The 10721-nt window shown below is 40.5% G+C and overlaps 2 non-coding genes across 2 annotated transcripts; one reads left to right on the plus strand and one right to left on the minus strand.

The window, feature by feature from the left end:
* Nucleotides 1-2006: 2006 nt before the first annotated feature.
* On the minus strand, nt 2007-2081 carry Trnat-ugu (transfer RNA threonine (anticodon UGU)). The gene has a single exon. It is a non-coding gene; the product is annotated as a tRNA-Thr (tRNA).
* Nucleotides 2082-2267: 186 nt separating this feature from the next.
* Trnat-ugu (transfer RNA threonine (anticodon UGU)) lies at nt 2268-2342 on the plus strand. The gene has a single exon. It is a non-coding gene; the product is annotated as a tRNA-Thr (tRNA).
* The last annotated feature ends 8379 nt before the right edge of the window (nt 2343-10721 follow it).

Raw genomic sequence — 10721 nt, forward strand, 5'->3', positions numbered from 1 at the left:
CACATCAACAAACAATGCTAGATAAGAAATAGGAAGAGAACTGCCCAATTGTTATGGCAGCAAACAGTTCGGGCTCTGCCTGAATGAAACCTGCTACAAAGTGTGAAGTGTCAACTATCGAGTAATTTTAATGGGACTATAGACCAGGAGTATCGAACTGCAGTGGGTGGTACTCCAGAATACAAAGGTTGGAAAGGGGAAAAGAGGAGAGCAGTGGTACAACAATAAATCTATTTAACACACAAATAGCTCTTTATTGATTCATTTGTTACATATCAGGTAGGGTGATTACAAAAAAGAAAGAGATATACAGTACAAATATTTATGGAATCAGAAATTTGGGGCACACCAATACACACTGCTGATAAGCAAATGCACAAAACAACTAGCACATCATGTTCATAAAGAATCATTAGCCATGGCTGCTATCTTTTACCTTATTCAGTACAACATAATCTAACAATTCAGTATATAAATGATTAACAAATGGAAACACCTAACACAAGTAAATTTTCCACTGAAATCATATGAAGGAACTAGTTCACTACAACATTTCAACAATATTCAACACTGTGCATATATACATATCAGATACAGGTGCTAAGATCGCAAGCTTTACCTTTTCACTCGAGTCAAGTGCGAGTTCTAGAATGAGTCGCACGAGAAAGCGACACACCAAAATCTCTACTCTGCCTGCCTCGTAACGGGAGAAAGAGTAGTCTACATAAAGATTAGGGCAGACAAATTTAGTAGTCGGAGATTAACCGAGGGCAGAACTGTGTCGATTCACGTACTAATGAATGGCAGATCAGAGGGCAGTACGGTCAGAGACATCCGCCACGTTCTCGGGAGCTGAAACTCGTACGAGCGAGGCAGAAACTGTCGCAAAATGTACGGAGAGATTTTTAATTCTGTTATGACACACTTTCCACTTCAGGCAGAAGGGGAAAGCAAAACTGCTACTTCCTTCTCGTGTGAACATTGGACATTAACATTCGGCATCTACAGTTGTAACAATGGGGTGAAATAACTGGAAACTGCCAGAGAAATAAGACAAGAACTGAAAGAGATTTTAGCTAAAAAAGGAACAAGTCAAACGGAGGACAAAATGGAAGCAAATCACACGCAGAATGGGAAAGAAGACATACCAAACACCTCATACGGAGGTGAGTCTTTCGGGTCACACTCCACAAACAGCTTCTTGCTGTAAGGTGACTGATGCTAAGTTCCCCACTGGATTATGGCAAAATTTAATAAAATCTGACAACAGATATAATTATCTCTGTAACTGTGTGTTAAATTTGTGAGACTCAATTGTATTTCTGTGTGTTCTGATCAGTTTGTTTCACATAAACGCATTGCACGTTACAGTGACAAACTTACAGTTACTGGGGTCATGTGACTGTCACACATCTATTGGTCATTGGCATTTAAGACTACAGGACATTGACCCTGTTCAATGGTAAATATACGAATTGTATCCATGTGAATTTAGGTAACAATCCTGAAAGCTTAGTTGTTAGTAGAGCTTCGAAAAGTAAACAACACGTACAGAGACAATTCTCACAACCCACAAGTAACACCGATTTTACAATCTGAACCAATAATACTCACTATTGCACGCAGTGGACAACTTATTACTTTGCGAAATAGATTTCTTTCAAAAACTATGGCAGTGCTACCAACATCAAAACAAAAGCAGCCAGAGCAAACGTCCAAACTGAGACGATAATGGTCAACTATCAATGATGAAAGACGGCATTTTGACGTACCGAGCAAGAAGTCAAAATACAGAGGATAGAAGAAAGGACAACCAAAGACACAGCAATGCTTTCCACATTGTGACAGAGCAGCAGCAGCACCAGGCTGCCGGGATACGGTATGCAGTGCGCAATGTCACTTGTACGGCAAAAATGTAATAATCAGTAAGTCAAATGATAATTAAATAGACACCCTAGCTGCAAACAGGCGTTGATATACTTCACTGGGGACATGTTGAAAATGTGTGCCCCGACCGGGCCTCGAACCCGGGATCTCCTGCTTACATGGCAGACGCTCTATCCATCTGAGCCACCGCGGGCACAGAGGATAGTGCGTCTGCAGGGACTGATCCCTTGCACGCTCCGTGTGAGATCCACATTGCCAACATGTCCACACCACTACATCTATTAGGCGCACTACGAATGTAGTGGTGTGGACATATTGGCAATGTGGATCTCACGAGGAGCGTGCAAGGGATCAGTCCCTGCAGACGCACTATCCTCTGTGCCCGCGGTGGCTCAGATGGATAGAGCGTCTGCCATGTAAGCAGGAGATCCCGGGTTCGAGGCCCGGTCGGGGCACACATTTTCAACATGTCCCCAGTGAAGTATATCAACGCCTGTTTGCAGCTAGGGTGTCTATTTAATTATCATTTCATTTCTAGCAAAGCTGCATGGTCATCCACGGTATGTGTTCTTTCGGGAACAGATACTACCGTCATATATAATCAGTAAGTCTCCCACAAAAAGCCAAAACCGAAGTGCGTGTTGTGCTGACACATATTGAGATTACGGCGTGTCCGGCTTCAAAGACCCATTCGTGTTGTACGGAACTCATTCTACAAACATCAATTCGTAATGATAAATATGCCTGTATGATTTGCCTGTCTTTAATTGTTCAGTACCCAAGTGGAAGCAGGCACAACATTGGCGAGCTTCGTGACCGGCGCCCGGCACGCGGAGAATCGGATATCGCTGTCACGTGACAGACAGTTGTGCCCCGGAAGAATAAGCCGTCATGACTGTGGATGTTCTTTGCTGCATTTATTATCTGATAATGTAATAATTTTGTTGATGTGGGGAAAAAGAATATCTGGATTTCAGCTTCCAGTAAGTCACTTTTTGTCTTCAGCCGCAACAACCTACAATCGTATAACGTCGTACATTTGATGTGTGTGGCATAACATCACGTATATTCGCTGAAGAAATTAAATTGGTGGAAACAGATTACATTTCAAAATGAATATAATGGAGCTGTGAATATTTATTTAAAAAAATGTACCTGCTAGAAAGAATGCTGCTATTTCAATTTTTCAATTTCAGTAGAGTAGAATGTGGCAGTAACTCACTACAATTTATGTAATGCAGTTCCTTATGAAGTACTGTATATCTGACCGTCATCAATTATGATAACTTACATTTTTTTAATACCGGAAACGACCTCAGGTTGAAGTGAAGACAGTTTAATTGGAGCAATTGTCGAAGAACAGAGAAAATTAATTTGCCTTGCCAATATTTTTTAAAAACTCTAATTTTTGTTTTAGATTAAGATGATCTACATGGAAGTACACTCTTTAAGACACTAATATACAGAATGTTATCTGTGGCACCAATAGAAAATGAAAATACATTGAAACTAGATTACGACAAATTACTAAGCTTGGGGATGAATTTTGTTCTTCAGTATTAAATTAAAAGTTTGTGGCCTAATCTGGATAAAAGAGCACATGCAGCATCGAAAGTAAATTCACATATACGAATATTATTTTATCCACACCTACAGTTCATAAACAATTAACCAAGAAATCACTATAGCAAAATAACCCAGAGAGCATTCTCAGTAGACAAAGATACTACAAATACCTACGTTGCTTTAATATCAACTACAACTAGTTTAAAAACCAGTATAGTTGCCTCTGATCAATGACGTGCAGAAAAATATCAGTATAGTGTGCACAAAATATTACTTTTTTTTACTTCAGCTGTCCACAGTTCTTTTTTCTGTATTTTGGCATTCATTTCACCATTTAATAGTTCCTAATTCATATAAAATCTCTTAGGTCTTGTCTATCTTTTTTCCTGGCACTCCATAGTAGTACCTACAGCACCCTCTACATGGGAAATTATCAGGTTTTTTCCACACAAAAAGATGAGAACAAGGGGAGAAAAAAAAGGGTGACTGGCCCAGAGAGCACAGTTGCATGGAAAGAGCCGAAAACAGGCAGAACACTCGATATCACAGTGGGGAGCACAGCAAGAACTCGCAATGCCATGACATTCTCCCGAACACTAACCCTGTAAACTCTTACAGGTGTGTTCATTACTGCTGTTTGGTTATCAATCATTCCTGAAACAGCTGAGGTGTCAGAAGAACAATGCCGAAACCGTACATCCACCGGGTCACCAAGTGAATGATGCCACAATTAAGAGTCAAAAATTAACAAGCAGCAATGCCGTGTACACCCGAGTCTATAAATTTCATAACAAATTCCCATCTTCTGAAACAATCCTAATTCCCTCCCTGCCTTCTGCCTCTGACTCACTCACTCACTCACTCACTCACTCACTCTCTCTCTCTCTCCCCCCCCCCCCTTTTTTTACTTTTTTAATTTTTCAAAATCTGTGCACAAACTGCTATGGCGAATATAAATATTTCTCTACCTCTAATCATAGGTACAATGACCGACGTACAATATTTTCATAAGTGACTACCCTCTACTACGCCTAAAATGACAGTTAAACTCTATGTTCAAAACAACTACTTATGCCTCAACTCACTACAAAAGAAACTGTGTTACATTTTTTTCCCATATTTCGTTTTTTACAAAATCTCCTTGCTGCAGGTTCAGAAAATGTCAAAGTGCCCTGCCTGACAATTGTCCGATATGTGGAAGCACCAGCAGTGAACGTAAGTGTGTATGTGTGTGTGTGTGTGTGTGTGTGTGTGTTTTATGGAAGTGGATTGGCGGCTCCTTTGAGTGTCCTGTGCACCACGACCAGATAATGGATATACTTGGAAGGAGAGACAGCACTGGTTGTATTTTTTTGTTTTATTAACCGCAAAATCGATTTTCGGTCACTCAGTGACTGTCCTCAGTGCTGTAATATACAATTTAAATTGTTAGGTACTGGTGTCAACAAGCTTAGAGCGATCACATAAACTGTCTCTCCTTCCAAGTATATTTTACGGAAGTGTCTTCATCTTTCCTGTCTGCAACTTAATGTGTCTTTTTTACGCTAAGTAGCAATCTGTCTTCCTATATTGTTGATATTCCTACCTGGAGCTCCCATTGTTTAGTAACTAAGTACACAAGTAAAGCATGATATGAAAAAAAAAAAAAAAAAAAAAAACGTGAAGAAAGGCATCTGATGGAGATAGTTTATAATCTTTTGCATATTCCCTATCATAACAAAAATCTTAGATCCAGAAATCTTATGCTGCTTTGTGTCGTTAACAGGGTTACCATTGCTGTGTCATTAACAGGATTACCACTGTTGAGTCACTAAAATAGGAGTGGAAAATAGCAATAATAAATCTGCTGCGTAAAGAGGGTGAGATAGGCAACTTCTCAACAATTACATTTCTGCCTGTGGCATATAAAATATTATCAAAAATTCTCCTGAACAGAATTGAATAAACTTTAGACAAACAACAAGGAGAATATCAAGACTTTCAAAAGGAAAGGTATTACACAGAACAGAGTTTTTAAATTTAAAATCAATAATCTGCCAGGGAATGTTAACCAGCAAATCTATTATGATCTCTTTTACATATTTCAAGAAAGTATTTGATTCGGTACACAGAGAAATAATAGACAAAATCATTAGAGAAATTAGTGTTGAAGTGAGATTAGTAAACACAATTTGTGAAACTCCAACAAATACATTATCTTAAGTGAAATTCATGAGAGAAATATCTCAGCCCTTTGAAATAAAACCTGGTGTTAGACAAGGAGACAGTTTATCACCTTTACTGTGTATATGTGTTTTAGAAGGAAAAAAGTAAGAATGTGGAATTTGGAGCTAAAAGAAGAGAGGAGGAGGAGGAGGAGGAGGAGGAGGAGAAGGAAAGAAAGAAAGAAAGAAAGAAATAAAGAAAGGAAGGACAAAACTGGATCAATAATTCTGAGAAAAGAAGTGGGACCAAGGGAATTAATCAATTTTTTTACAGACAATTTTGCAATACTTTCAGAAAATCCGACAGAAGCAATTACTCAAATAAATCTTATGGAAAAAAAATAGCAAATAAAAGTCGTTCCAAAATTTCAACAGAAAAAGCCAAATTCATGACAATTACAACAAATGCACCAAAGTACACAGAAAAACAGACAGGTAAAATAAAGAGAAATAGTTAATTTAAATATCTTGGAGAAACTGTACAGCAAAATGGGCTAGAAAAATTTGCAATAGATGCTACAACCTCATAAAATGGAAATAACATATACACACGAATAATAACGATGAACTATAAGCAGGAAAGAAGAGAGGTACTTGAAAGACGGATAATTAGAAAAATAATGAGTGCAATTTAAATTACACATGGCTGGAAAATGAGAAGTAATGGCAAAGCAAAAATTAACTTTTTTTGTACACTTCTACCAAATAAACGAGAACTGGCTAATGAAACAAAATATTGATGTATTTATGGAAAAAGGAACAACAATAGCACAAAAACGAGAGAAGAACAACAAAAAACATCACAGTTCGCAAATAACAGCGGGAAACTTTTTTAAAGAATAATGTAGTAAATTTAGAAGGCTTTCAAAGCAGAAGATATGAGAAAAAAGAACAATATGGGCAAAAGACCGTATTAAGAAGTCAAGAGACAGAAGATGAAGGAGTACTGGGGAAATAGGAAACGACAAAGAAAGTAGTTACATGGTTCCAGATCATCATCATTAAAGAGATTAAAAAGTAATAATAACAATAATAACAATGACACATGCTTTGAAAAAAACACCACAGGACCACACTTAAAAAGCAGTTTACAACAGAATGGAAGTGAAGTAGATGAGTATATACGGCAGAAACAAGTTTGCATTTCAATTAACATTTGTCTCCTCTTCATAGTTTTCATACAACTTTTACTAATAATCCATAACCTCACAAGCCGTTCACTGCTACCTCTCCTGCCTGTGATGGTCTACTAACAAGGAATATCCAAAAAATAACCTCTGTTTTGGTGTAGTGCGTTATGCTGCAACAGTGAGAAAGGCAAGTCGCTTCTTATTCGCTAACAGTAGCCTTTCAAAATAAGTGCTGCAATTTAAAATCCTGGCGAATGTGAAATCTGCTATGTAATGCTGCTCTTAGTAGCAAAAGATCTCAATGCAGTTAACATTACATCATAAAATTCGTGCCATGTACGAACAGTCATGTTGTTTATTTAAGAATGGAAAGATGAATGTTAATGATGAGGCAGTATGCACACTGAAAATGGAGGAAAAACCTCGTTATGGAACCTTTTTGATAGGACTACTTGATTTATCATCATCATCATCATCATCATATGAAGTGATGATGATAGCTACGCAACACAATCTGGTACCACCCATTTCGGACAACTGCCCCACATGGCATAACAGCACCGACATCATCTGACCTAATGGAGACAACACCCACAAATCTCACTGTTCTGGCCAAGCAAAATAGAACTTCAAAAATAACAGTGACACTGTCCATCACATAATTGTCACATTCTCGGGGCAACAACAATTGTTGCTCTTAAGCAAACACTAATTCTCCTCCTTTCTTCCCTTCAAACATCGCTTCAAAAAATATAAATATACACATTCACGAGTTCGCACTTACATAAATATCTACACAGATTCAATTGGACCCCCGCACCTCCGAGGCATCCCTCTGAAACGGCAGCTCGCCGGGACGCACCGACCTCTGCTCTGGGGGACAGACACGTCCCGGGTGTGCGGCGGAGAGTGTCTTATACGAGAGAGCACAAATCGATACACACGGGTGCGTATTCTTTGGAAAAAAACACCTGACTAATATAAAACAATTACACTGATTATTGACTTTACAGTTTCTTTTTGAAATACAATAATTGTTGTTATAAACACCTGGGCTTGCCCATTGTCCAAACAAAATATCTTCCTGTAATACAACAACACTTCACTTTAAATGTCAGTGGCTACATGTTGACCATGTATAACTGTCACTCACAGTTTTAAATCCAAGACACAGTCACAACTGGCTCACATAGGTAAACAGTGAAGGATGAGTTGCTACAGGGAAACTGGATTTATAAGTGTAGGGAATGCCTACACGTGTACTGTGACAAGACTGTTGCAAGTTCTAGACACAAAAAACAGTTGCAGTTACGGAAACTTTGGGTCACGTCACAGGCTCGTAGAGCTGGTCGGCTATCGTGTGGAAGGAAAAAAGATCTCAGTTTTATTAGGAGAATAGTGAATGACGGGTGAACAGACAAAGGAGCCGAAGCGATCCTCTTCCTATCTTTCCAACTCTCACAGACAAAATGTACAAAGAGGTAGTGTGCAGAATGCATTTTGAACATAACAACAACAGACATACCACAACATCAGCGCACTCAGAGAGCAGTACGTCACAGAACGTAACAAGTGCCATTTTACTAAATCTGCACAACTAAAGGTAATTAATCGACAGTAATCATCAGCAGTTTAAATTTCCTACTGTGTCAAACGGGACCGTGTTATTTACATTACCACAGATGTAAATTATACAGCGGAGACAGAAAGTAGAAATGAGCGAAGGGCGAGCTCACCGCAAAACCCTAGGAAAATCCTGTTTCTCTCGTTTGGTACCCGTACAACTGTGTCATTTGTAAACAATCTGCTACTATTTTCCGCACCATCCTTGGCCAGAAAAGAAGAATATTCAGTTTCACAATTTCAATTTTTTCTGTATAGCTGTGACTACTGGTCTGTATAACGACAGACCTGGGCTCCACACAATCACTCGGTGGAATTGAAAAACGTCCTGTCAGCAGTACTTAGAACTTACGAGACGTACCCACTTTGCGAGAAGAAATCTGCACAAAGGTTTACAAAATGTGTGAAACTAGCAAGAAATTGCAGTTACAGTGGCGTTCGGTCTCAGACGAGCTGTAATAACTATCAGATCAATAATGTTCTGCCAGACCAGCTGCCGAGAAACGGGCACCCTCCCTTCTGTTTCCGACAAACATTTTCAAAGGTCCGTGTAGAATATCACTCGTATAGGTAGATTAAAGAATATACCGCAGATCTGACAATCTAAAGAGGACCTAGGTAGAGCCCAGACAGAAGCAATGGAAGAAGTAAACACAAAACTGTTCAGCCAAAAGATAAACTGCTGGACAACATGGGGGAAAAAACCTGCACTCTGTGGTCCAACAGGACCTGTACAGAAATAATAAAAATATTAACAATAACTCATCAAAGCTGAGATACTCCGGCTCAAGTTTGAGCAATTTCCAAGTCACAGAATGACAAACATTCGCTCTTTCACTGTAGTTCTATATCGACAGTGAAGTCTGGCCGAGCCTCTACTAACCGAAATGTGCAGTAACGGAAACAAAGTAAACCGAAACTTTAACCCACCGGCCGGCAGCCGATGTGGCAGAATTTGTCACTCTGACGATCTACAGAGTCTGTGCACCCTGTTACGAGGAAATATTGTAATAAAAATTTACGTAACACCAACGGCTCCAGAGTGTGGCGCACCGCCATGTCGCCTGCCGAAACAGACTCCCCCCTCAGTACTCGGTACAAGCACAGTGGCGGCACACTCGGGCCGCAGCCCCTTCCCCGGCGCGTCGCTAGCCCGGCCGCAGCCAGAGCACACTACACGAAGCAGCTGCAGCAGTGTCTGTGGCGACGCGTCTGGGTCTGCCGTGCACCCAGGCAGCGGTCTAGCGCTTGCGCCGGCAGAAGCGCTTGTGCTCCTTCTGCCAGTGCAGCTGCTGACAGTCGATGCTGCAGTACGCCGTGTTCCAGCAGCAGTGGTAGATGGCCTCGCTCTCGCAATTGTAGCACTGAAACAGGAGTGCGGGGCTTAGTAAACGCATGTGTCCACTGAAGTTTAGTATAATTTAGTTATTTGACAAGGGGGCATTACAGACTAGGGACGAGAAAAACCGACCGACCGACGAGTATTTTACTTCAGAATAACTGCAATCTTTTGGTATTTCCTTGCTCTCTGCTACCAGAAATACACTAATGGCCATTAAAATTGCTACACCAAGAAGAAATGCAGGTGATAAAAGGGTATTCATTGAACAAATATATTATACTAGAACTGACATGTGACTACATTTTCACGCAATTTGGGTGCATAGATCCTGAGGAATCAGTATCCAGAACAACCACCTCTGGCCGTAATAACGGCCTCGATATGCCTGGGCATTGAGTCAAACAGAGCTCGGATGGCGTGTACAGGTACAGCTGCCCGTGCAGCTTCGAGACGATACCACAGTTCATCGAGAGTAGTGACTGACGTATTGTGACGAGCCAGTTGCTCAGCCACCATTCACCAGACGTTGTCAATTGGTGAGAGGTCTGGAGAATGTACTGGCCAGGGCAGCAGTCGAACATTTTCTGTATCCAGAAAGGCCCGTACAGGACCTGCAACATGCAGTCGTGCATTATCCTGCTGAAATGTACGGTTTCGCAGGGATCGAATGAAGGGTAGAGCCACAGGTCATAACACATCTGAAAGTAACGTCCACTGTTCAAAGTGCTGTCAATGTGAACAAGAGGTGACAGAGACGTGTAACCGATGGGACCCCATACCATCACGCCGGGTGATACGCCAGTATGGCGATGACGAATACACGCTTCCAATGTGCGTTCACCGCGATGTCGCCAAACACGGACACGAACATCGTGATGTTGTAAACAGAACCTGGATTCATCCAAAAAAATGACGTTTTGCCATTCGTGCACCCAGGTTCGTCGTCGAGTACACCATCGTAGGCGCTCC

Source organism: Schistocerca serialis, unplaced genomic scaffold, assembly GCF_023864345.2.
Source record: "Schistocerca serialis cubense isolate TAMUIC-IGC-003099 unplaced genomic scaffold, iqSchSeri2.2 HiC_scaffold_1420, whole genome shotgun sequence".
NCBI lineage: Eukaryota > Metazoa > Arthropoda > Insecta > Orthoptera > Acrididae > Schistocerca > Schistocerca serialis.